Source organism: Corvus moneduloides, chromosome 4 (genome assembly GCF_009650955.1).
Source record: "Corvus moneduloides isolate bCorMon1 chromosome 4, bCorMon1.pri, whole genome shotgun sequence".
NCBI classification, from domain to species: Eukaryota; Metazoa; Chordata; class Aves; order Passeriformes; family Corvidae; genus Corvus; species Corvus moneduloides.
Genome location: NC_045479.1, coordinates 66682536 through 66708807, shown reverse-complemented (window position 1 = coordinate 66708807; position 26272 = coordinate 66682536). Strand labels below are relative to the sequence as shown.

The 26272-nt window shown below is 41.5% G+C and overlaps 1 protein-coding gene across 1 annotated transcript in view; it reads left to right on the top strand.

The window, feature by feature from the left end:
* Positions 1 to 487: 487 nt before the first annotated feature.
* SEMA3D (semaphorin 3D) overlaps positions 488 to 26272 on the top strand; it is a 134773-nt gene continuing 108988 nt past the window's right edge. Inside the window, exon 1 of the mRNA XM_032106293.1 lies at positions 488 to 646. The gene's annotated coding sequence lies outside the window, so the exon portion shown is untranslated. The remainder of the gene's footprint in view (positions 647 to 26272) is intronic.

The following is a 26272-nucleotide window of genomic DNA, read 5'->3' as shown; positions in this document are numbered from 1 at the left end:
GCTGGCTTTTTTGTTCTCACTCAGTCTACAAGCCGGTGTCCCGCAGTTCTGTCCCAGTGGGAATGTGTCATGGGAACACAGAGAGCGGACCTGAGGCTGCTTTAGCCATGTGGATGAGGAGCAGCAGCCGCGCACGGCGATCCCAGCGTTAGGTCGGGATGCTCCTGTGAGAGCTCGCAGGTGCGCGATCTGGCAGTGCAGGAGGGGGCTGTGGTCCAGGGAAAGCACACGGGCTCAGGATCCCAGGGTGGGCACATCGCTGCCACGGTCGGTGTTGGTGTGCGCACTCCGACACGTCTCAGGAGCCGCCGGGTGCCGGGCCGGGTGCCGGACCTGCGGCGGAGCCCTGGGGGTGTGCCCGCGCCGGCTGACAGACACCCGGACACACAGGCGCACTCTCAGGCGGCAGCCCATTTGCTGGAGGGGTGTGCATGTGCGTGCGAGGGAGTGGAAAGGGGTGGCGGGATGGAGGGAGGGCGGCCGAGGAAAAGTCTGACAGTCGGCGCAGAAGGAGCGAGACCCTCCGCTGCTGCCGCCGCCGCCGCCGGGGAGGAGCCGCCGCGCTCCGCTCGCAGCGCCTCCGACAGCCCGGCCTCGGCCCCGGCCCGGGCCCCGCAGCGCTCCGGCCGCTCTCCAGCCCCGGCAGGTACCGGCCGGCCCCGCGGCTCCGGGTCGCTGGGGCGCTTTCCGCCGCCGCGGAGAAGGGGTGGAGGGCGGTGTGGGAGGGTGCGGGGATTCCCTCTGCCTGTCCCGGACCCTCCGCTCGCATCTGCCCCGGGCGCCTCCGGGGCTGCCCCGGCAGGAGCGGAGCGGTGCCGGCACCTGGCGGCCCCTGGGCCACCTGCCTCGCTGTCAGCGGGGAGATGGGGCTGGCTTAGGAAAGGGTTAGGCTCTACCAGGGGTGGGCTTGGGGGTGAACGGAGAGAAGGAGGCAGTTTTGGGGAGCGGGGATTAAAGGCTGTGAGATGGGAGAGGAGTTCGTGCGCTCAGCCCGGCACCCCTGCGCCTGTTTCTGCTCCGCAGAGGTGGCTCCGGGCTCTGGGAAGGCAGCAGGGCGTGATCTGCCCATGCTCCTCAGCAGAACTGTTGCTTGCTGGACCGGTGGCAGAATTCCTTCCTTTCCATACAGTCCTCCAGCATCGCCGTGAGCGCGACTGCTGAGCGCGTCCATCCCCGGCAGCACAGAGCACCTGGCTGGCCCGGGGCGCTCGCCGAAAGGAGATCATTCGCCTGCTCACAGGGACACCTCCACTTCACTTTGTGAAGGAACTCCCAGGGTGGGACAGCTGCTTGTTTTGCAGCGAATATTGCAAAATGAAAGTTGTTGCTTGTAGAAGGGAAACATTCCTGAGCGCGTTAGGTAATCGGTGACTGTGCTGCAGAAGCACAAAGCAGCCACCTATGTTTCCTCAGAAAGAGCTTCACTTCTATTTGAATTGGGACAACTTGTCCAAGAATAATAGAGATAAATGGGACCAGAAGCTGAGAAAGCAGCAGCTCACACTGTGTCTGTGGCTCTGACAGAGGCCGGGAAGATGCAGGCAAGAACTTGAAGAATTGTAGCATGTCACTTCTTTTACTTGCAAATCTGGGGGACAAGTAAAGAGACTTGATTTCGCTGTTCACCATTTGGAGGTGTTTAGTGCTAATGGCACATCACCTCAATACTGTTTTTCAAGTCCTCATTAGTATAATTGATGTGATTTTTCCTTTTTCCTTTTTTGTTAGTTGATTTAGGTTATTATGAGTTTGATCCAGAAAAGTACATAATCTCCTGCAAAGTGTGTAAGGGCCAAGGTCTTTGGTGAAAATTTTGTGTCTAAATAGCTTTCTAAAGAGGAATTGGGGTATTTTAATCCATAATTTTAAACCTACTGTCAAACAGAGATATCCAAATTCTGCAGGTGCCACACCTCTTTTTCTTAAAATTTCCAAGACAAGTCCTGCTCTGAGATATCTCATAAATTGAACCATTGTAGTCTTGATCAGGCTGAGCAGCTTGGCTTCACTTTTAGTTGAACTTTATTTTGGCTTAGATATCCAGACTAGCCTGAGATCCAGGAACTAAATTTGCTTTCCCTCTTCTTACGACTGGATCAATCCAGCAGGGATTCTCAGGGTGTGGGCAACAGAACAGGCTCGCATTAGGTGCAGTGCTGAAGCACTGAGAGTTGTGAATCAAAGTCTCCTACAGTCATTATGTGGGCTCTGCCCAAGAAGTGCTTTAACCAGAAATGGAAATAGCAGCTTCACCAGTCTTTGCTGTGTCTCAACATACAAGTATGACTTCTATTACAAGAGCTGGGAGGTGCTTTCAGGATAATAATCCCAAGAAGGAAAAAGTGTCTTTCAGTAGTACTGAGTAAGGTGACTAATATCAGAAAGATATAATTTTGAGTTGTATTCCTGCCCTCATCTTTGTCTTGGTGAGTAGCTACCGTCAGCTCCCCAGAAGATTGATACCTCGTTTGGACCCCAGTCCCAAGTACTGGCATCTGCCTGCTTCTCTCTGAGCTCCAGGTTGTGCCATCATCCAGCCTTCCAAAACACTGTAATTGCTCTGATCTTACTCTGCTTCCCAATTTTTTAATTTTTTTTTTGTTTTTGTTTTTGGTTTTTTTTGTTTTCTGAGAGGTGATGTTTTCAGTGCAGACACCACTGTGTTCATTACGCAAATTATGCTGCAGCCTGGACATTCTACTGGGATTTTGCAATTGAATCAAATGAAAAAAGGCCCTGGGGGGGGGGAGGGGGGAAGTTTTAATTAAGCTAGAATGTTAAGTGGAAATAGATGTTGTTCACTGGGAAAGAGCCCTTTAAAGTGTTTGAGGATAATGCGTCTTTATTACCCAGAGATCAAGTAATGATAATTAAGCAGCTAACCATGTAAACAGCAAGGTATTCAAAAGCAAAGGCAGAGGCTGAAATGCTCCCAATAGCACCTGTCCTGATTTTGATCCTCGCAGAAGGGGTATGCTCAGCCTCTCCTCCATGTCACAAAACAAGCAGAGGAGCAAATGTCCCACACAGGCAGGATCTTTACAGTTTAACTGGCAGAAGGCCATAATCACTGGAGTCACCCTGTGAGCCTGCTGTTAGCTCAGGGTGGCCAAAATAATGATGTCTTTCTGGATTCTTTCTTAATCCCTGTTTTGCTTTTCCTCTCATCCTTTTTGTTGTTAAAAACCCAGCAGCTGTAATCTCAGATGTCTCTTCACCATGTGCCACTGCAATGTAGACATGCCAGTCACCTATGGATCCACAGAGGCTGATTCATCAGCTGGGAATCAGCTGAATTCCCAGCACATGCCAGGATTTCTTTGGCTAAAACCCCTGGTGCTGGAATTGGCCACTGAGCCACCTCTGTGCTCTTTGAGGTTTCCTCCATGAGGGAATCCTTTGGGGCTGGTTAAGCAGGCTTTCCCACCACGCTCTCCTGGCACGGCAGCCTGCGGGATTGCCGGAGCTATATTTGGCCCTTTGTCTTTTTAACCCCTGGAAAGAGCCAAAGGTGTGTGCTAAACGTCATTAAATCAGATAGACGCAGAGAACGTGTGATGTGTTTGTTTTCCTTGCTTTCTGGATTTTCTCCAGCTGCAAACAAGCAACAGAGAAGCTCACAGTAAAGCCATGTGCATGAGACGTGAAGCTGTATTTATGTGTGAAGGAAATTCTGCTCCATGGGTGTGCTATTTTTAACTTCTTCATAATGCTGCACCTCTGTCGCACTTCTTAACACAGTTTCCCCCTGCCCCAACATTTGTCTGGGTTTTATATATTTTATAAACTTAGCAATGGCAGTGAGTCATTATTTAAATAATCCCTGTATAAATCTTTGGCCCTTTTATCTTCTCCTTTCTATCCTTGTGTATTCAGAAAGGCCCCTCTCTGGTATTGTTGGTTTTTTTCCATGTTCTAGAGACATGCTGCGAGAACACGCACGTGTTATCTGACAGTGGGTGATAGAAAAAGAGAAAAAAGCAAAAAGAAAAAAACACAGCTCTTCTATTCTGCTCTCTCCAGCTTAGATGGATCCAACGTCACATGGAGGGGATCCAGGATGAGTCAGGAAGCAGCACTGTGGTCCAAAATTCCACTTTGCATTACAGCTGGGAAGCAGCATTTAGCATCATGTGGATTTATTTTCTCTTAACGGGAACTGCAAAATAATTTATGGAAGTCACATAACCTAATGGGCAGAAGAGATAACAGTAAGCCAAGACGAACCTGGATTCCCATCTGTGTTGAATCATTGACTCAATTGACTATCAGTGTGATGGGTGTGGTAGTTTAAGCCTGGGACATTAAACTGGCCTTAACTAATCCATTGCACTTCCCCACAACGTAACTGGAAAATGTGATTAATGTTCAGAGCTCTGCTGGTACCTGAGAGTTTACCTAATAGTTTCCCTGGTCAGACTAAGCACAGGACATTAGAGGCATTTATTTTCCAACTTAATTTTCAGAACAAATCCTAAAGGGCTCAGAATATATATGGCTAAAGACAAATTCATGCTTTAGAGCTTATGGGTACGTGGAGACCTGTAACTCGTGAGGACTTTCTGCACTGCATGAATTTCACACTGTGCATATTACTCAGCTTTCAGTAACACTTATCCTTTTTTGTACATCTTTGCATATTTTTCTTCCTGTGCTACTATAAACAGAAGAGTTGTGTGAGCTTTTTCTTATAATGTGGTCAGTTTAAAAGCAAAATAAATAACCATAATTAAACTGTTTCCAATTTAGTTGGTCAGGGAATCAGGAGACTTGCAGGAAGCAGATGTCATGCAGCAGAAGAGAGGCTAAAACCTTTGTAACATCTAAACATACTCTAATGACGTGCTGGGTTGTTGTTGCTTTCTTATTTTCTTTCTCCAAGGGGGTGGGCAGAAGAGAAGTTACCAATTTTCCTGGAACATCCTCTTCCAAAATTCCTGAAGACACTGCAGCACCAAGTCTGATCTCATCTTGTGTCAGCATAACTCACAACTAAATGCACTGGGAACAGAAAGCCTAGGATTAACTAAAATTATACAAAACTAAAGCTGTCATAAAATGAAAGACTTGGGCCTGTTCTCAGTCTGTCTGTCCGTAGTGACTTCAAGAGACTTAAGCACTTGTTTAGAGATAGGCTGCTGTGTAAAATGTTCTCTTGAAAGAGTTACTTTCCTAAAGTCTAAGCCTAGAGTGAGATCAAGCCTTTTAAAAGTTAAGTGCAGTCCTGAGGGCTGATGTAGCCAAATGTTCCAGCTTAATCTTGGCTAGAATGTTAAGATTTTGAACAGCTAGATCTAATGGTATGTGCCTACCTAGCTTGTTGTATTCCCCTGGAATTTATCAATGACACACTCCATATAATTGTGGTTACTTTTTGTCTGTCTAAAATCCTTTTTTGGTTTTGCAAGGGAAAGACTGCAAAGAGGGAGTATGTAAAAAATTCTTTCTTAACCAAAAGCAAAAAGTTGATTTTTTTTTTCCCCTTCCACAATGAAGAAGTAAAACAATGTCTGTTGCTCTCATGCTTAATGTCAGAATCTCTGCTAAAAAATAGTAAGGAGAAATATGATGAATTTTTCATATGGAACTTATTCCCTGTAATTTTATAATGCATATGTGTGAAGTTTTATGAAGGCTTATGCTAAAAGGCTTTAGAACAGTGTAATAAAGGAAAAATGTTCATAACATCCTTGGGTATCTAGAGAGCTCCACTTGGAGAGAGGGAAATAAAGAGCAATGACAAGTAGTTATAGGCTGTTGCAAATGCAGTTCATTTTCTCCAAGATTTACAGTAAGAATGAGCTCTGACTGTAAAGTTCTCTGCACTATCATAATCTGTAGCTTTGCAGGATGTAGCATTCCCATGTCCATTCTCTTGACTTGTGAAAGAAAGGTTCCCCCTGCATATAAATGACCTTTAAATAAATCCTTTACTTAATTTCATGTCTTATTTCACTTTCTTAAGCAGGTGCTTGAAAACCTTTATTAAGAACATAAATAAGTCTTCAAAGCTGTTACTGTACTATGTCCTACTAATAGAGCAATTGCATGTTACATCTCTCTGAAGATCCGTTTTTCTTCAATAGAAATCAGAGAAGACAGAGGTACAAATTTGCCATTTGTGTTTATATAGTCAGTAGTTACAAGCAGTGAACCTCTTCTCATTAAAAGCAGCTTTCATTAATTTATTAGCTATGTTTCAGTAACATTGGGAGGGGCCTGTCAGACATCACGGAATCATAAAATGGTTTGGATTGGAAGGGACCTGGAAGATAATCAAGTTCCAAAGCCCCCTTCCATGGGACTCATTTGGGGAGCCATGAGCTCTCCCAGCACACAGATAGGAGTAGAATCAGTAGGTCTGTCCATGACTATGTAGGGTCAGTCTTTTACTTCTGCCAATAATTAAAATAAAAATTAAAATGTAAAAGAAATCTCAAGCGCATATTTCAGTGGCTCAGGTGCTGAGGTGACCTGGAAGGGCAGTTTTCCAGATGTAGGTTGCACAGCAGTGGTGTTGCTGGTGTTCTGGAGCGTGGCTTTCCCAGCCACCTCAGTTCCACTCTTTTGCAAGTGTTGTGTTGGCAGGCCCAACAGAAAGAGACTGGCATAGTTGCTGCACCATCTGCCAGGGGGAAAACTTCTTTACTGGATCTGCCCCAATTAAGGTTTTGATATCAGTGTTGATACTTCCTACTTGATACTGAGCTATGCCATTGAATTAATCATGAGGAGACAAATCCTACCTGTTCCTGAAGGAGTGTGCTAACCCTGGGGCGGCTGGATGAAAGGTGTTGGGAGAGGTGGATCTTCTCCTTTCAGTCTGTGGGAGAACTGGGCACACATGGAGCCCACCCCAGCTTTGCAGGTGAGGTGGGCAGAGCAGTGCCTGGTTCCGAGCACCACGGGCACTGAGCAGGCACAGCTCTGTTGTGGCCCACGTGCTGTTGGCAGGTTTGGCTACATGTAAAGCATGGTAAAAGCAGAAGACAGGTTTTATCCTGGTCTTTAAGGCTGAACTTGGGTGACTGAAGAGTCAGTTAATATCATAAATCTCTGTTATTAATCTGATTTTTTCCTAAGACTATTTTAATAGGCAAGGATGCTTTACATAACTACAGCCTGAATCATTGTGGTCAGTTGATCTGATGTCTTATACAATCTGTAATCTTGTCAGAAGTGAGGTTTTCTCAGACCTCATGAAATCCAAGGTGTTTATATTAAGACTCAATTTATTGTTTTGCAAATTGAACTCAAAGCTTTAAAGGCTTTAAGGAAAAGCTGACTTGATGTAATTTTTGGAATGTCACCCCCACCTAACTGAGGAAAAAGTAAGAAAATTGGTGCATCTAAGGGAGTTACTAACACTGCTCAGGTCCAAGGGTCTTTTAGGTGCTCTTTCTAGGAAAAAAAGGTGCATTTAGCTGTGCTGCTCTATGCTGTCTATCTTTTTAAGATGAATGTCCTGGGTAATACTATTTGCAGTGTACTGGTTTGTTTTGGAGTTACGATTCGGTGTTTAGAGTCCTCTAGTGACATCTACAAAAAGCAGATAAATTTCATCTCATAAAACTGCCTTGAAAAAAAGTAAAAAATGGATTTATGCCAAAGAAATATCCTCCCCAGTGTAACATCCCAACAACCTGTGCATCTTTCAGTGAAGTTAAGGGAGTTTACACATGGAAAGATTTTCTGTCCTTAGATAAAATAAGCTGAAGGCTGAAGATGGATTAAACTCACATAATAAAATTTATATGAAGGGGGAAATGGGCTGATTTTCTTAAGGTATCTGACTGCAAATTCACATGTCTGTGATTTGGATTTTAGGTGTTTTTTTTTTTTTCTTTCCCTAAAGAGTTTTACACTTCTAAGTACAGATAAATTACTATGCTGTCCTCAGGAGACCAAAGCTCCTGTGTCCTTTGCTTCTTGTGACTTTGCTACAGCTCATTACTTTCCTAAATGGCAACACGAGCGCCATTATGAAACTCGCAACACAGGCAGTTATCTCCTCAATGGTACTTAAAATCGAATCCTTCCTACATGGTGAAAGATGAGTTACTGTGCTTTGGGTCTTAAAGTGACGGAATGATGGAAGGATTGGGTTTTTTCTCAATTTGTTGCTGTTGTACATTGATGTGTAAGGATGAAGAATGGATACTGAGGCACAATACACTACTGAAAGCTGCAATGCCAATTTCTCTAGCTTTTCACAGCCTGACAGACAAGCAGAAGGTGTGTGCAGCAAACAGTGCAGGGAGTTTGTCTCAATCCCAAACATCTGCTTTCAAAGCAAGGGAAAAAAACGCAAAAAGCAGAATGCAGTTGTTGTATTGAGTTTAAAAGCTGAGGCGAGATTCTGCATGGTTTATCCTTGTTTTTCCATTGTGCTGGGTCTGTGCTACTGCCAGCATGTCCTGTGGCACAAGGGCTTGGTCTTTCCTAACAGGAATTGACCATCCTCACCTTTTTTCTGCAGCAGTTCTCCATGTGGTTTCAACCTCCTGCTTCCAAACTCCTCTCTGAAATTTCATCTCATTTCATCTCATACAGTTAAACTCTCTCTTGTGCTTTCGTAAAAGCTTCAGGCATAGTTTTGCTGTATCCTCTCAATTCCCAGAAATGGTCCTGACATGAGAAAAATCTCTCACTCCCCAGGGGTACTCTACTATAGCAGTCTGACATGTGGAGTGTTAAACTGTTAAAGGGAGAGAATTCAGACAGATTTCAGGTCTTGTGCCAGGTTTTCACAACAATGGTAGAAATGCCTTTGTGATAACATTGATATCACAGGCACAGCTGTTCTGCAGTTGGTCAGTGATGAAATATGGATAGTTATTTTCTTAGTGAAGACAGGCTTTATTTCTATTTTTATCCTAGGTTACCACCATTATTTATGGGTAATAAAATCTGCTCTAGTAAATGGTGTTAAAAAAAAGGTACTTTCCATCCTTCCTGTGCTTTCCTTCCTTCCTTTCCCTACAAACAAGGTAAATGCCACTGAAGTGATGTGAGAAAAGCATTTTGGAATATGTGTGGATTCATTGTGTTGTATTTTCCATCCAGGAATTCAACATGACACAATGGAAAGTAGGATTTGACATCTCCAAGATAAACTATTAGACAATGTATAAAGTGCTGCACTCATCTTTATAAGAGAAATAGTGTGTAAGACCAGAATAACTGGGACACAGTGGCTTTGATAACGAGCAGCATTGTTATCTTTGCAAGTATCAGCAGAGATTACAGTGGTCTGTTGTGGTGGCCCTGGGGGAATCTCACAAGGCCTTGCAGTAGGCCGTGTACGATTTGTTTTCATTCTTTTCTCAGCAAAATACTGGTTTGATGCTTGGAAAGCATGACCCTGTTTAAACTGTGCTGACTCTCTTCGTTCTGCTTTGAGCCACATGGGAGAAGATGTGTGAGCACAAGCAGTTAGAAAAGTTGAAAAGGTGCTGATGGAGGATGGAGAAATTAGTGATTGACAATGAGGAAACATTTTGTTCTGAAGAGCCACCAAGACTCTGTGGGCATTGTGTTCAGGACTCAGGATCCTCTGTCAGTGGCTCCAGTGTTTTCTCCTAGAAGATCAGTAGCTTTTTTCCAACTTGTTTTACCAAATCTCACCAATGGGGTCTGGTCTGAGCTGCCAGTATATTATGGAAATCTTCCTAGGCTTAGCCTGTGTGTGCCACCACTCAGAAGGAAAACCCAGCTATGCTGTGGAGGCTGCAGCAATTGCTCAGAGCTCTTTCTGGACATCTCCAGTTGAAGGTGTGACCTCAGTCCCATGGGTATCTTTTCTTGTGTAGCTGTCATTTCCACCTCCTGCTTTTCTGTTAGGCTAAGAGAAAGTCCCAAAATAGGCATTTGAGTTTTTGGCAGTGTTTGCTGCCAAAGCACTTACTCTCCATTCCCCTACAGAGATAGGGTGGTGTGTGGGTTTCTCTGGTGTGTGTAAAACTCTGAAGTAATTTGTTCCTCTGGTGGTTTGAAAGACACAGGTTGGAAACCCTGACACAGAACAAACACGTTTCCTTGTTCTGAAGCTGGGTGATTGGGCAGAACTTTCTCATATTGGTCTAAGAGTTTTAACTCTTTCTGTTTCAGAAGATGGGCAAGGCAGTTCCATACAAAGGATGTTGCAGAATCTTGTTTTCTTGCTATCCCCAGAAACGGAATTGTATTTGGACAATAAAAGCTAGGCCATAAACAAGCTACTGCATTTAGTATAAGGGTAACAGTGTAAGGTTTTGGTGGTCTAGTTAATACAGGAGATGATCAAATATCCCTCTAATAACCTGAAACTGGAAAAGCTTTTACAGTTATTCAAATATCTTTCTTGAAAGATGCATGATACTTTACCTGTATATTTCCCACAAGCTGTCCATACTCTGTGCTTATGGTTTCTGAAAACAAAACATAGTTAGGCTTTGATGGTAATTCAAGGTTGATACAGGATAGTTTTGATTAGTTAGGGATCAAGGCAGCTATTCTAGAAGGAGAGAACTGCACTTATGTAGTACCAGAAATAATGTTTTTATGTTGTAGTTAGTTTGAGTAGTATGGGGCTGACACCTCTCTCTCTACAGTAACTTGCTTTTCTGTTTCACTTTAATGAGATAATTTCCAAAAAAAATCTTCCCAGATGAAAGGAACAGAGCCTCTTTTATAAATTGACCCATATTGCAACTCAGGTGCAAGTTCCAGGCAAGTCAGAGGACATGCTCAGCATTCAGCAGTTCTCCCCAAGATTATTCTAACAACCACGTATCATCCAGTGCTGAAGCCTGCTCTGGACTGATAAAGTCTGTCTGCATGTGGGAGTCACCTGCTGTTCAACTGGAATAACAGTGAGCAGAGTGGTATCTTCCTCACACTGACTCTGCATTTGCCTGTCACAGGGTGTCTGCCCTAAGGCTGGTGTTCAAATTAAGTAAGTTGCTTCCAAATTAAGTAAGTTGCTTCCTTCTAATATACACACTTCTGTGTGATGTGATTGCAGAGCAGCCAGTGTGCTGCTAATTCACATCTTACTGTGTCTGGACTCTTGTATTGACATGCCCTAAGTATTTAAATTTTAAGGTCTCGGTCAATTAGTTGTCTGAGTGCAAGAGACATGATGCCAGTGCACTGTGCTCTGATGCAGAGTGCTCAGATGCTGCATACCAGAGTAGAACTCTGAAGCAAATGTAGTATTTTCACTGATTTTAGTGCAAAATCCAACTTTGTGCTGGTGTTTCTGTGTTTAGTTGTATCACAGTAACACCTGAAAAATTCTGGAATTTTGGCCTCACTGTGCTCTTACTGCTAATTTAAGATCTAAGGATAGCTTAGAGAAGACCAATAAAAGTGAGAAGGGAGGCTTGGAGTCAGGTTTGATTTATGAGGAAGAATGAAAGGCTTGGAGTGTGCATAGCTTGTTAGAGTTTGACAGAGAAGAAGACATAACTGTAAATACTTCAAAAGTTTTATTCAAAAAACAGCAGAGAATTTGCTTGATGTTAAGGACGTTCCAAAGGTTAGGACAGCAGCTCAGGAGACCTGGGGTTAGTTCTATGACATACATCCTTAGGCAAGTCATTTCTGCTGAGATCCTAGCAAATTCCTAAGGGTACCCAACTGCCACTTCTTTGTCTACATCACTGAGTATTTGTCAGCTGCCTGAAAAATGCCTAATTTAGACAATTAACTTGCTAAATACCTTTGGAGGTCTAGAACTTGGCCTCTACCTCCCTTAGCTGTATGTGTCTGTAAATGAGTAAAAATTAGCATTTATCATAGAAAGAGTGTGAGAATTACAGGTTTGGAAAGTACGGATGTTCAGATATTGTAGCAATGCAAGTACAGTGAGTGGAAAAGCTAATTAAGATGAGACTTATTTCACTTGCCTGAAGTGTAAGATGGTCCCCTAATCTTCCTCTGTTTTCTGTACAGGGATGAGGTGCTCCCAGGGGCAACGCAGTATCTGAGCCAGGGGATGAATTCACCCTGGCAGTGCCTGTCTCCACCCTTTCTGGAGGGAGCCAAGACAATGCCTGAACTTTAGATGGTTGAAGTTAGGCAAGATGAATGTTATCTTAAGAATAAAAGGATCAAATAAAATCAACTAAGCTTGATTTTAAGGGGGGGGAAAAATGTCTTTTTCAAGAAAGAATTTCAGTATTTGCTGAAATGTTCTTTTAAAAGAATTACAGAAACCACCTCAAAGAACTTGTGTTTTCTTCCTGTTTTTTCTTGTAAAACATTCAGGAAACCTTTTATTAAAATCTAGCTACTTGATAGAGCTCCCACTTCTCCTGTTTCCTTGAAGCAGTCCTTACACAGACTAGCAACATTCCAAGAAGTGCTACTGTCCTATGTATTACTAACAAATTTTGTATCAGGTACAGCATACATGTCCCACGTTACCTGACACTGCACTTGAAAATCCAGACCTTAATAATTAAGTGGGAGCTGAGCTCTTTTGGCAACCTACTTGTGATGTCTCTTGCTTTCATACAACAGCCTAAGTAGTTGGAAATACCGTGTTAGCTCTAGGTGGTAGCTGTCTCCTTAGAAAGGACTGATCCTCAGAGGAAATGCAGTTACGGACATTGTGAATTTAAAGAAAAAAAGTGGGAAAATTAAAGTTACTCAGAGAAGAGTTACAAAAATTTTGAGAGTTTCTATGGATGCTGCTGGAGGTCCACGTGTAAAGCAGCTGTTGGATGCTGGGGATCTGAGGGAAAGTTAAGCAGTACAGATCCATGAGGAAGACCAAGATGACTTATCTGAGATCTCTGCTGACCCATGCAGTGGCACAAGTTTTCACTTCAAAAAAAGAGGAGCTTAATTAGTTTATCCTGTTGTTGGTGTGACTCAGTGTCAGAGTCCTTCCCTCCTTGTACTATTACATTCATTACCCTGCAGTGACTTTGTGAGTAGTTTACTCTGTGATTTGCACTCTTGAAAGAAGGGGCTGCTTTCAGGCTTGTTTTGATAGCTCCCACTTCCAGCCTCTCCAGAGCTCACCTCCACACGGCTGGAATCCGACTTCCCTCACAATTTCTTGTCACTTGCCTACTTCACTGGCTCTGCAGGGAAGGGGAGAGTCCCTTTGCTTTTCCAGCCCTTGTCTTCTGGCTCATCTAGTGATGAAGAGACAGGGATGTGTGAGCAATCAGTCTCATCAGGGACAGGGACCTGGTGTCAGAGGGTCTGGATTTCCAGTATGATACTGGACTAGACTTGTGCTTGGGAATGTCTAAAATATGCTCAATTCGGAAGTGTTTGCAGAAATTTATTGTTTTTACTTGACCTTGTGGACCCAACACTATTGCTTTGGAAATCAGAGCTGAACAGTCCTGAGAACTCGGAGAATTAGAGTTTGCACAGAGGACCTAAACACAGTGGGGATTTTATCTGTGTGTAAAGCAGTCCTTACTCTGATCAGGATGTGAAATAAGTACTCCCTAATTTAAGACATATATTTGGGTCACAAGGCAGTGAGCTTAAAAGCCCATCTTCAGCCAAAGTGAGACTTAGTGAGTTAGGTGGGAGGTGCACCCATTGCTGGCTCCTGAGAGAGCCTGGGGTTGAATTAAGGCTTATGTTCCTGGACACCATAAGGACTCTTGGCTGTTCCTGCTGCAGGCAATATTCTGCACTGCCAATGCGTAAGGGAATAAAGACAGAGATGATGTGAATTGCACTGAGATCAGCTGCGTTCTGGGCTCCCTTGACACCCCAAAGTCATAATCCTCCCATGGGTCACTGCGAACCAGTGATTTCACATCACCCACTTTGTGCCCTAATTCAGTGGGCAGTGAAAGATGTTTACAAGTGCCTAGAGCTTCAGACTTGCAGAGGACAACTCAGTGTATGAGTGTTTGTCCACAGGTCACTGCAGGTTGTACAACACGATACCGAGGACAGAGACAAAACACAGCAGTGACAGGAGCTGTACATTGCCTATATATTGCCAAGTAGCTGTTGTGCTCTGCCTGTTACTCTTACTAACAGTTGTCTCACTTTTTCCTCCCTCTGACTGTTTTCTCCATCTGCTCCCGTTCAGTATGTATTTAGACTACAAGCTGCAAAGAGGAGAGGCCCTTGTATCCTCCTTGATAGTATGTGCAGCACTGTGGGGTCCTGCCCTGGCTGGGGCCTCTAGGCACTGTCCCAGTGTAAATAATACATAAAAATAGATCAGCAGTGTAACATCGATCAAGAAAACCATACAGAGACCTAACCGTGCTTTAGTATTGAATTGCTCTACTGTCTACCATAGGATTCCTGCACTAGCTTGCTATAGTTTCCTGAATTAAATGACAGATCATACAAAGCCTTGTATCTATGGGCAGCATGCAGGGAGCTTGGGGGAAAGCTGTAATTGCTAAAATCAGGAAGTGTGCCAAAGATGATCTACAAGTATGTGGAAGAATGCATCTTTTGTGATGTTCAGGATTTTATCATTTTTATTTTGGAGGCTTTCCAAGATTTAATAGCAAAAAAGCAACCAAAAATTTGGAAGAGAAGCAATCAGACCAAACTTCAGCTGCAGCAATAACTGCAATAGCCTGGGCATTTGCAGAAGTTTCTTCTCTCGTGTCACAGCACTGACTGGTCATGTTGCACCAGGTAGGATTACATTAAGCAAAACAACTAGCTAAGTGACGCAAACAGCTTTTGAGGAGTGCAAGTGCAATACACAACAAAAATAGGTGTTATTATTGCCTGCACCACTGAAGTTCATCTGCACTCAGAGCCTCACTAGAGTACATACTATGTACAAAGAGCATGAGTTGAAACTTATGAAAGAAATTAGCAAGTATGTTGGAGATGAAAGATAGACCTTGGAAATGAGGTATGACCATTTTCATTCAGCTTGGAGTCATGAAGGTGCAATGATTTGCTCTTGCACAGTTACAGGTAATTAATAGTTCCTTGCAATCAGTTTGATGGGATTGCTTAGGGGGGTTTGGAAGGTGAAAACGGACAAATCCATGCCACTGAGGATACATTTCTTGTGAGAGCAAAGCACTGGACCTGTAGCGCCAATTCTCAGATGCTTTTCAAGAGAAATTGAGAGCATTTTCAAACCATTGATCCACTTCAGTTTTAAAGACCATTCTGTATAAGTCCTTTTCTATTTAAAGCATCCCTGGAGGTGCAAGTGCCAAGAACTGTGCAAGTGAGACTCTCTTATTCATTCTGTATCAGACAAACTGGTTGCTCCTGATTTCAGTTTCTTCATGTTAAACAAAGTCTTCCTGTTCTGCAGAAGACTTTATAAATACATGTAGGGACACTGAGTCTTTGGTTTCCACAGACCCAAATAAACCCATGAGAAAGTTTCTACCGTTGCTGTCAGGAAGAGTTAGGCAAATAGCAACCAGCAGGAGAAGAGGTAAGCAGTTGTGCAATCTCCATTCATATTCACACTCACATGTAGGGGAGAGAATTCCCAGCTCATGAGTGGGCTCAAAAATAGGAGAGAAACATCCCCAAGGCTTCTGGAATGGAAAAAAGAAAAGAAGCTGCAGAAGCTCAACTCTGACAAATTTTTTAAAAAAATCCAACAGCTGATTGGCAGAAGGGCTGTTCTTTGACATAAAATACTTCCTGAAATTCTTTCTTCCAAGATCGATGCTGATTATTTTTTTGTTTTAGTTTTCCTTACACATGAATTAATTAGAAAAAAAATTAGGCACCTCATCTGAATATGATGACAATGCTAGCAATAATTTTGCTGGTTTCTTAACTCATTATTTATTAATCCCTTCTTCTGAGCATGTGGTGGAAGACAACGAGAGACTCATCACATATCTCTCTTTATCTGTAACCCTGACATCTTAAAAGGTTATTTCCCATTTCTATTCTCATTTCATCATGAGCCTTCTGTCCTCAGTCCTGCAGATCCATTTCCACCAAGCACAGCAGCACTGAATGTCAGGTGTTTATAATAATTCAGCCAGTGCTGTCTGCAGCTGTGACGGATTCCTTGAATGGGTCCTCTGGCAGAAGGGAAGAGGTGGTGACATGTGGCATGAGGGCTGTGACAAGCACTGGAGATCAGTAGTGTCCTGTCACAGTGCTGTCTGCATGGCTTTTATCCCCTGTCTTTTGTGGTTGGTATCTCGTGGAAGGTGAAATAAGCACGTCTGTGAACTTCTCTAAAACAGCAGTGCCTTGTAGGAGGACACCTGTGTGCACTGTAGCAGATATCATCTCTCTGCTGTTTCATTCCAATTTTGTCGAAGCTTTTCTGAAAATGGCTTCAGTGATCATAAAAAACCAGCTGATATTTTAGCCTAGCACTGCCTTTAAAAAAAAAAAAACCTGAGTTAAATTCCAAAAGAGTTCACCTATAATTTGTCTGTCCACACACTAATAAAACCTAGAATCCCCTTCCTATTTTGATTTCTACCTGATGGCTGTGTTAGTTTGATTCTGATGTGTATTAACACTATTGGACTATTTTGCAAGGTTTTGCCATGTCTTGTATTTTCCACAGGAATTGCACAATGAAAGGCAGTATTTTTTAAGTGCCAAAACCTGATGGGATGTTTCGCTGGCTCTTTTCACTGGCTGATGGCTTTAGTGGCACATTTCCCTTGTGAGTGCAGGGACTGAAGCCGATCACAGGGGAGACAGATGAGTCACATCTGTATTTGCAAGTTAAACAAGGTCAGAAGACTGTGTTGCCCTGCATGGGCCTGTGATGTTTGTTAGCGTGTTCACTGGACTGGTTTTTGCTCTTGTCAACGAGCACATTTCCAAACTGCCTGACTGTAAGCTGGGGGGATGCGAGGGCTCCCAGGAGACAATATGGATGGAACCACTTGGTTTTGAAGGGAATGAGTGTTTAGCTGTATAGACAGAAGCTGTTCCAGGCTGCTTTGTCTCAGAGTCTGCAAATAGTGTCTGGCACATTTTATTTATTGCTCCAAACTTAGACTTGGGGTCTGGAAGCTGAAGTCCGAGCAGCTCTAGGGGTGACTGTACCGTATTCCTGTCATTATACAGACTTTTCCTCCACCCATCCTCTGTTTATCTTCCTAGATGTAACCTCATCAGGGAAGGTATTGATACTTGCTCTTTATTTGTAGACTATTTAGTAACATGTGGTCCTGACCTGCATAGATTTCAGTTCAGATAAAGGCAGTTGAATCTGCTCTTGCCTGTTTGCTTTCAGCTTGCAAAGTTTTCCCTGGCTATAATGTACTGTTAAGGAAGGAACAAAGGATAGCCTCTTAAGAACTGTAAAACCTGCTTCACTTCAGTCCTGGCTATTTAATTTTGTAGGCTTATATCAGACCCGTAAGGTTAAAAATGTTTCTTTTCTTGTCTTGGCTTGAACAGCAAATGGAATGTTTCAAAGGAAAAAAAAAAAAACGAGTCCATACGAGGCAGGCCAGAGTGATGCAGCCTTGCCTGTTTTTCTTGATCTGAAACACTGTATTAGCTGGAGCACAAAATGGTCTGGCCACCTCTGTTTCCATCCCATTTTTGGATGGAAAGTTGCTCACCAAACAAGAGCAGAAGCAATCATTTACTTCTGAACGGGCAGATTTTTGCTCGTTTTCTTTGCAGCATTACATTTTCTTGGTTAGACTTCCTTGTTTCTTAGACTCTTCCTCCTCCATGAACACCCCCAAAGCAGCAGAGTAAATAATTTTGGCTTACAATGAACAAGTCTCTGAGTGAGAAGTGGTGAATAAACTTTCTGTGTCTTACATGGGGCAGACTTGAACTCTGCTGAAGGGGCCGCATGCAGCAAGGTCAGGAGTGTGATGAAGTATAAGTTTGGAAGGGGAATCTGCTGGAAAGATAGTATAACCCACTGAGTGATAAGTGCTGACAGACTGGCACCCTGGTGTTTGAAGTGCTTTTCCTTGTGGGAGAAGTATGTCTCTGATCCTGTTGTGTTATGGCCAGGCTCAGTCTGTTTTGAAAGCCTATACTGTCTTCACATGGAGACTCAGAAAGATTCATGCTGAATGTGTTTAACAGAACCCTGAATTTTGGGCCATGGTTAAAGCTAAATTTTATAAATTCGATATGGCTTTCCCAAAAGGTATTTATAACAATAATCATAAGCATATGTCAGTACATTTACATTATTATTATATGTTTACAGTAATGTTTTTCTAATACTTCACCATTAAGCAACTGTGTTTAGTGTACTAGTTCACAGAGAATAAAAGTATTAAGTTATGATTTCAAAGGAATGATAAAACAATAACACTGGGGAAGTTCAGTCATCTTAACAAATTGGGAGCATTATTCAATCTGTCCAGGCAGGCTCTTGCACAGTTCCTGTTCTTCTCTGTTTCTTTCCTGTGGGTTTATCTTGAGAATGCTCCCAGTATGGCCACACAGGGAGACAAACTGAAATATGTGAGTGAGACCCAGGGTGGGAGGCAGAAGATAAAGTGAAATGTCCTGGGACCTTCCAGGAGAAAGCTGCTCTGCTCTTTACCCAAACCTCAGTGACAGAAGTAGTATCACAAGCTAGTCAGATGGTTTGACTAATATGAGCTTTTAAAAAAACAGTAGTGATATGTTTTCAGTTCCTTGAATCAGTTTATTTCAGTTACATTTGCAAATTTATATATATAAAAAGAACAGAATGACAAATTCTGTAAATGAAAAAGCTTGAGAGAAAAAAAAAAAAAGAGAGACCTTTTTTACGTTCAGTTTCTAATCTAGGACTGGGACATGCTCCATTTCCTGTATATCAGGACAGCAGTATTCTGCCACTTTTTCAGAAGACTTCTGATTCCTGATGTGGCAGTTCTGTTGTCTGGTCTGGTTCTTTGACAACCACTGCTGGGAACACTTTGATGCTTTGGAAGACAAGTAGGCAGGGGTAGAACCCCCAATAGCATACAGGACGAATCAAGCCTCTTAACTACTTGAATACAGAGGGTATATCTGCATAGACATTTGAATAAAACTGTTTTTATTTTCAATAGTAATTATAAATCACTAGACATATATATCTATCAGGTTTCAGTGATTTGCAGCCATGCTCCCCTCCACTGGAAACAATGATAAATAACTTACAAGTGCTTTCATTATCAGCATCCCAAAAGAACACTGTCTGTACTTCCATTCCTCCACACTCTTTAATGTATATGCACTAGGATGCATTTTTTTGATCATGCAGTCATGCAAACCAGAAAGCATGTCTTCCTCAGGACTCCTGAGTCATTCTTTCAGAGGGTGGACACTGATTGAGAAAGACACCAAGGAAGAAGAAACATTGTCTTGTTATTTTTAAATGAGCTGAGTGAAACATTGCCTTTACTTTTTCTTTGCTTCACAGTTTTACTGTAAGGGGCAGGATCACAGTGTTTTCCATCACATTCATTCCAGCTGTAATTTCTGCAGCTTTTCAGTTCTTGGCCATCTAAAGTTCTCAGTTCATTTGTGATGAAATCCCTGTTGTGCAGACTGACATTTTCATTCATTTCCTCTCAAGTGAGAATACTAGTACAGTAAGGACATGTACACCTAACATCACTGATATACTTTTCTGTCTAAGTAGCAGGAGGATAAGAACCTATTACACAATTTTTGGAGGGATTCTTTACCTGCTACTGGAGAGGACCGTGCTCAGATATGTCAGGGGTGTTCGTGATTGTTCAGCAAAACGCATTATGTAGGGAGTAACTACCTGTAGATTTGGAACTGGAGAAACAAAATAAATGGTTCTGCTAATGTTTTTGCTGGCTTTGGGAGCATTTATTTGGCCTGAGTATAGGGAAATAATATAAACAAGTGTCAGCCTAGACCTACATTTTTCCTCCCGTATAGAATCTGAGCCTTAAGTAGAGTAATGAGAAGGCACTGAGCAGGTCAGGTTGGTAGTTTCACTTCCCGGTGGTTACTGTTCCTCTCTGTTGGTTATGTGTGTATCTTCAAGTGACCAGGCTGCCACCTTCTATTTTTCAGGTACCTGAATTGAATGGAGGTGAGTCTGAGCCTTTGTGATATTATCAAATATTTTTACACTAAAGTAATTAAAGACAAGCTCTACTTCCATTCCAACTATTGGAATGATTGTGCTCACTAATTGTTCTGTCAAAGAAATTTACAACTGAAATCGAGTATTTGTCTACTAGTGACTACAAATGTCACCAATATTATAGGGTCATCATGGTCATGAGCCTTTTCTACCTAATTAGTGCAACTTCAGTACCAGCACACACTGTATTGATTCCTCTCTGCATTACTCGGATACAGCTCCATAGGGGAGACTTCATTATCAATCTTTATTATTAATCACTTCTACTTTAATTAAAAAATATGAAAATATTCACAAGGAAGTTAATTGCTGGGAAAAGAAAGAAGGAGGAAAATGAGAATGTGTAATCAGATAATTGTTATTTGCAGCTGTAAGCTTTTCTAAAGTATTGAACATCATTACTGAGGCAAAATAATTGCATTTTCATTTTACCATGTTTAGAAATTGCATGATATCAAGAGGCTTGAAAACCTTCAAAGATACTGAACACGGAAAATATTACTACCATGGGTAATAGTATTTGTACCAGTTTATATATATATATATATGATCTAAGTAGACATCTGTCTTCTTAGAGAAGACAAATCAGTCTTCATTTTTAGTGTCATGTGTGGGTTTTCAGAAATTTTTTATCTAAATTAGATTCAGTACAAAGCTTTCGTGTTTACTTTTGCAACTCTTTTGCTCAGGAGAATCAGTTTACCTGATGCGCACCTCTCGTGTGCTGCCCCAGCTCTGTGCTTTTCTAGAGATCCACTTCATCTTTGTGAAAACAGAATGAGGCTGTCAGTGTGCAGTTGTTTAAAATAAGCTCCACACTTCACCGATGTGGTGGGTCAGATCATAGTTTACAGATCTACACAGGATTTTAGAAGGAATTCATAGGGACTCCTGTGGGGCTTGACCTTGGTGACAGTGTTATTGACATAACTCATTTTCTTTGTTGCACAAAGGAAATCTAAAATGCAGCCTTATTAAGCAGTCTCACTGAGTTATACAACGGTTACAACTACTTTCAATTATTTTTTTTTTTTTAAATTTAAATGTCATTTATTAACAAAATTCCTATTACGGTAATATTCTGTGGAAAGAAATGAACCAACTATCCTGTGCAATTAAGAAGTATTTTTAACTGGAGATTCTGGAATAAATTCCCTACTTTTGCTTGATGAGGAAGATGAAAAGGGAGAAAGTAGTGTGGGGGTAATTCTGTTTTTCATTCAGACACTTCTGCTTTCACGATTGATACAAAAAATTATAAAAAGCTCTACAGAAACTGGAAACTACAATGTGGTTTTGCATTGTGAGTCTATAGCTTATATTTTCTCAGTATTAGCACAAATTTAGGCACCACTTAAACAACAAATAGATTGCCAGTTAGTGACACTGCTTTTGTTTTTCTATTCTTTTGATTCTGAAGAATCACTAACTGTATTATGAACATTATTTTGCAACAAACTTTGCAGGTCTCTAATTGATCACTATTTTGCTGATTTCTTCCTTTTACACTGAAAAAAGAACCATGGTCTTGCATTAAAAAAAGAAAAAAATTGCATACCAGATTATACTGGCTTATTGTATTGAATGTGTTCCCAGAGATATGTCCAATAATCTATCTTGTACAGTGATAGTTTGTAATTAAACTTCTTGTTCCCTGGAGGGCCCTAGTTTTGGCTTCCTAAGAGAGAAAATGCAATGTGATAGATGTATCACTTTTTTTCACTTCAGATGAATGGAACAAATGTCCAGATTTGCCTGAATTACTGCCAACATGTAATCTTTAAAAATTCAAAACAAAACAAAACAAAAAACCTAGCAGTTTGTTTATTTGAAGGAATTCTGCCAGTATTTGGAAGCAACATAGATGCAAGAACAAATGGTTATTTAATTATTTTAAAGCACTAGTATTGTATTTATTGGCCTATTGTTTGTCCTAAATTCAGCTGTTTTCATAATGTTTAGTCTTCTTAATACAAAATGTAAATTCGCAGTTAATATCCTGAGGATTTTTAAAATAGATGTTGCCTTGTCAGATGTCTTTCAGAAATGACTTTGTTGTGACAGTTGTGTCAGACTTGTCTTTTGTTTGCCTATTGTTCCTTAGTCAGTTCACACAGGGTAATCACCTCAGCCACTTCCAACTCTATTAAACCTACTTTACCAAGCCCAAAGTGTTCCTCCCTTCCTCTCCTTTTGCAGGTGCTTCTCGTGGGGATGCTCTGCAAAGTTTGCAAGGGCTGAACAGGGCTGTCAGGTGGGTAAATCAAAATCCACAGCTTGGCTGATGGGGTCTCATAGTGTTTTTGGAGACACATTAGCTCAGTACCTCAGTCATGCAGGAGTTCCCAGCCTTGGCTGTGGCTGATGGCACGTCTCTGTCAGAAAGGCAGCACTGCCTTTTGGTCACCCTTGGAAAGCTCTGCTTTTATTTTGAATGCTCTAATTAGTGGAATTAGTGCATAAGCATTTTACAGGCAACATCCTGCCTGGAACCATATGTTGGACAGCACTGAACTGGAAGATACACTCTGGGTCGGGGTTAGTCTGACACACAGGAAAGAAGAGAAGGGTTCTTGCAGAGTTGCGAAATTTTCTGTCCTCCAACTTGGAGATGAGGCTGGGCCAGATCCCAGTGCATGTACCCATCAGTTCATTACTTGCTTCTAGAACAGGCTCTTTGAGAGTTCAGTTAATTTTTTGTTGTTGTGGGTTTCTTTGTTTGCTTGTTTTTTGGTTTTTGGTTTTTTTTCTCTCTCTCTTTGGATATATCAGGGAGTCATAGCTAGCTATCTAGCATTCTAAATTCAACATCACTTTAGAATTAGGTGCTTAACATGAGCACAGAGGTTTTGGGTCTCCTGTGACTGAGTTTATAGTGTCTTTGGATAAGGCAGTCTGCCCGCTGCAGGTATGCCTATTCCCATTCAATTTTTGCTGTTTAGATACTGAATAGTTCCAGTGTAATCTAAGTGTGCCTCCAGTTTTTAAGAAGACTGCCATAGGGGCAATAACCCCTCCCATCCCAATCTCCATGGTGTCCCTGGCATAGTCTTGCGCCAGCTGGGCTGGACACAGCTGAACACAGGTGCAGTGGTGGTTTGGGCCATCACTTGCAGGAACAGGTGCTGGCCTTGGTTGCTAGTTTAGCTCCATCATCCTTCCTTGGTGTCACCTATGCTTCCTCTCCCTGTTCTCAGCCCCAGCCATCCCCCAGACCAGGGCTCATCCTTGCAATGGCTTGTTGCAGCTTCCCAGGCAGTGTCACCCAGTCCCTGTCCTTGCTGCCTTCTTCACCCTGTCAGGCATGTCCGTGACAGATAACAGCATTGTTTCCTAGCCTGATTTCTGGGATTTCTGGCCATACCTCCTGCCCCAGAGTTTGGCAATTGCCCTTGCACAGCATGCTGAACTCTCTATGGCCAGCTTGAGGGATTTCTCAACTGCAGCGTGCTGTGGCATGGTACAAGGATCTGCCTCCAGTTAGCTCAGGAGCACAGCTCCAGACACGTGTTTGGTTCAGCAAATGCTATTTGTTTGCTGGGTGATGATGTTTTTCTAAGCTTATGCTTTATTCATAGCATGGCTGACATTTCTGCAAGAGGTGGTGATGTGTCTTTGGGTCTTAGTTCTTTAATGATTTTGGAAATACACTTCAAGCAGCTATAACAGTGCACATTTGATAACCTATGTATGAGTAAAATTACAGTGATAACCAGGGGCTTATGAATTAAATTAAATAAATAAAGTCACTAGGTTTTAAAAACAATATGACTTTACTGTGATGAAAGGAATAATTTTGATTCAAGGATGGAATAGATCTTGCTTTTAAATTTAATTATATGGTACAATTTTGTGATTATCATCGTGGGATTACTCATGGGATTAAAATGCACATCTCTTAAAATGAAAAGTAGAAATACAGATTTTTAAACATTTCATTTCAAGATCACTAGGTACATTATTACCTCAGCTACAAGATAATTTCATATTTGGTCTCATCCTCTTTGATCTCTAACAGATAGGAAACAGCTTTCAGTAGTCTCCCTTCATAATGTTTCTTTTTCAATATTCCCATGTCTTGGACTAAATGGCTTCTATTGAAGATGTGCAGTGGCCCAAGTGACCGTATTTGAGCTCTGAATTTGTTGTATCTCTCTTCCTGTTTCTTGGTTTGGCCTCTTTTCAGATTAATAATGTGAGACTAGATAAGCTTCAGGAAAAAAAAAAAAAGGAAAAAAGAAAGTCTATTTCATCATATTAACCCAATGATAATACTACGCAGCATTAGAAGAATAAAGCTGTATGTGTCTGCTGAGCCCTGAGATGAATACTGGTTTTTAAACCTGGAGATTTATATTCCTGTAGGAATGTGTCATATCAAGGGCAGCAGATTATAAGGGCAGCTGTAGTTATCATTAGCAGGCATAAGTATTTGAAGGAATTTTGATATTTCAACCATGGTTTAATATCAAAGGTCTCCTGTGTGAAATATGCCAACCAAAATACAGATGACAATTGACTGCTGCTTTTGGCTTCATTTAAAAAAAAACCCAAGAAAACAAAAACAAACAAACAAACATAAAAAAACCCAACCAAAAAACAACAACCAAAAAAACTTCTTGAGTGTGTTATATTTTTAATATTTAAGAAGTAAGATCATAATAACCTGGAAACTCATACTCAGGTGCTGTGAACCACAAGAGTTTCTTGTGGAATAAAGAATACCTATCCATACTGTGTATGTCTGTATCTGAGTGTGGATGGGTTGCTTTTCTGTGAATCTTGCACCTTTTATATCCTTAGATTGTTATGAATAGAAGAACATTAAAACCACTTTAAAATTCCTTTTACACTGGCAGAATTTTGGATCAAATACATTGAAAGAAATAGAGAAGTGTGGGCATTTCTGAGATTCTAGAGTTCACATATTACCAAGCAGTACAGTTCGCAATTGCTGTATTGAACTTTCCTTGTCCAGTAATATGGAATAGAAAAATAAGATTTTTATATAGTGTCTAAAAGCCTAGAAAATTAATAGTTTGAAGTACTGCCTTCAGCTTTCACAAATTTCATGGAGAAGTGAAGACTCACCACAATAAAGGAAGTGTTCAATAGCTATGTGTGATTGACCAAAGCAGTTTCATTAGTGTGTTGGGGTTTTTTTTGTTGTTGTTGTTGTTTGTCTGTTTGTTTGGTTTTTTTGTTTTTAATATAATTTAAGCTGTGCTTTTGCCAAATACCAGTCTCAGAACTTTGCACCCTACATTCTGACAAGAGGCAACAGTGTAAAAGTGGTGGGAAGAGAGACTTCAGCAATATATTTCCTCCTTTTGCCATTCTCCCAAAGCAAAACTTGGAGTCTCTCTGAAGCCATTTGCCAGCATTTGCTATTAATCTGCAGCCTATATCTACATACTATAAATTTTTTTGAACCGTATTCAATGGGTCATTTAAATAAGTCTGCTGTCCAGCCATTATTCATGTGAGAAGCAATGCAACCAAACTGTATTGTGATTTTCCTACTGCAAAATATTGTCCTTTTTTTTATTTATTTACTAATATTTTATTTTTCTGAAGGCAGAGTGGATGCAGACACAGTACCTGCCAAACTCACAGAGAGACTGCAGACAGAGGTTCCAGTTTTTAAGTTTCCAGGGCTTTGTGCATTCAGATTCAGGCATTCTAACTTTGAACATGCCATTTATATCTTATAGCCATTCAATCTGGAAGACAAAAGTCATATTGGCATGGAGGAAAATACAGGAATGCAGTCTCTAAGCCCATGAAAGAATGTCACTGCATTACAGCAGCTTAACAAGTTATCATACATCAGCTGAAGCACTGTAATTGTCTGTCTGTGCACTTGAGCTTGCCCAGAGTGAGGTAAACATCCGTATGCTCCAGGGATTACTCATTAAATGAAGCATTATGTTTTAGTACTGAGAAATCTCTGCTGTCCTTCCATTGTTTTCTACTTTAAAGACAAATTTCTTTGGCATAAGACTAATTTTAATTATGTGATTTGCTGTGTGTATATGTTGGATGTTTTTCAAGTGCTCATGCAGACTGTAGACAAACACATACATGTGTGCACACACAACATTTTCCCTACTATAATTTGGTATTTCTGGCACTTTGCAATAGTAGGGTCAAAGCCAAACTGTAGCTACCTCTGGAAAATCTTAAAAGTAGCTGTAATTGAAAAAGGTGCTGTAACTTTTCTGTTTTAACAGCTAATGAGGACTTTTTTTCCAG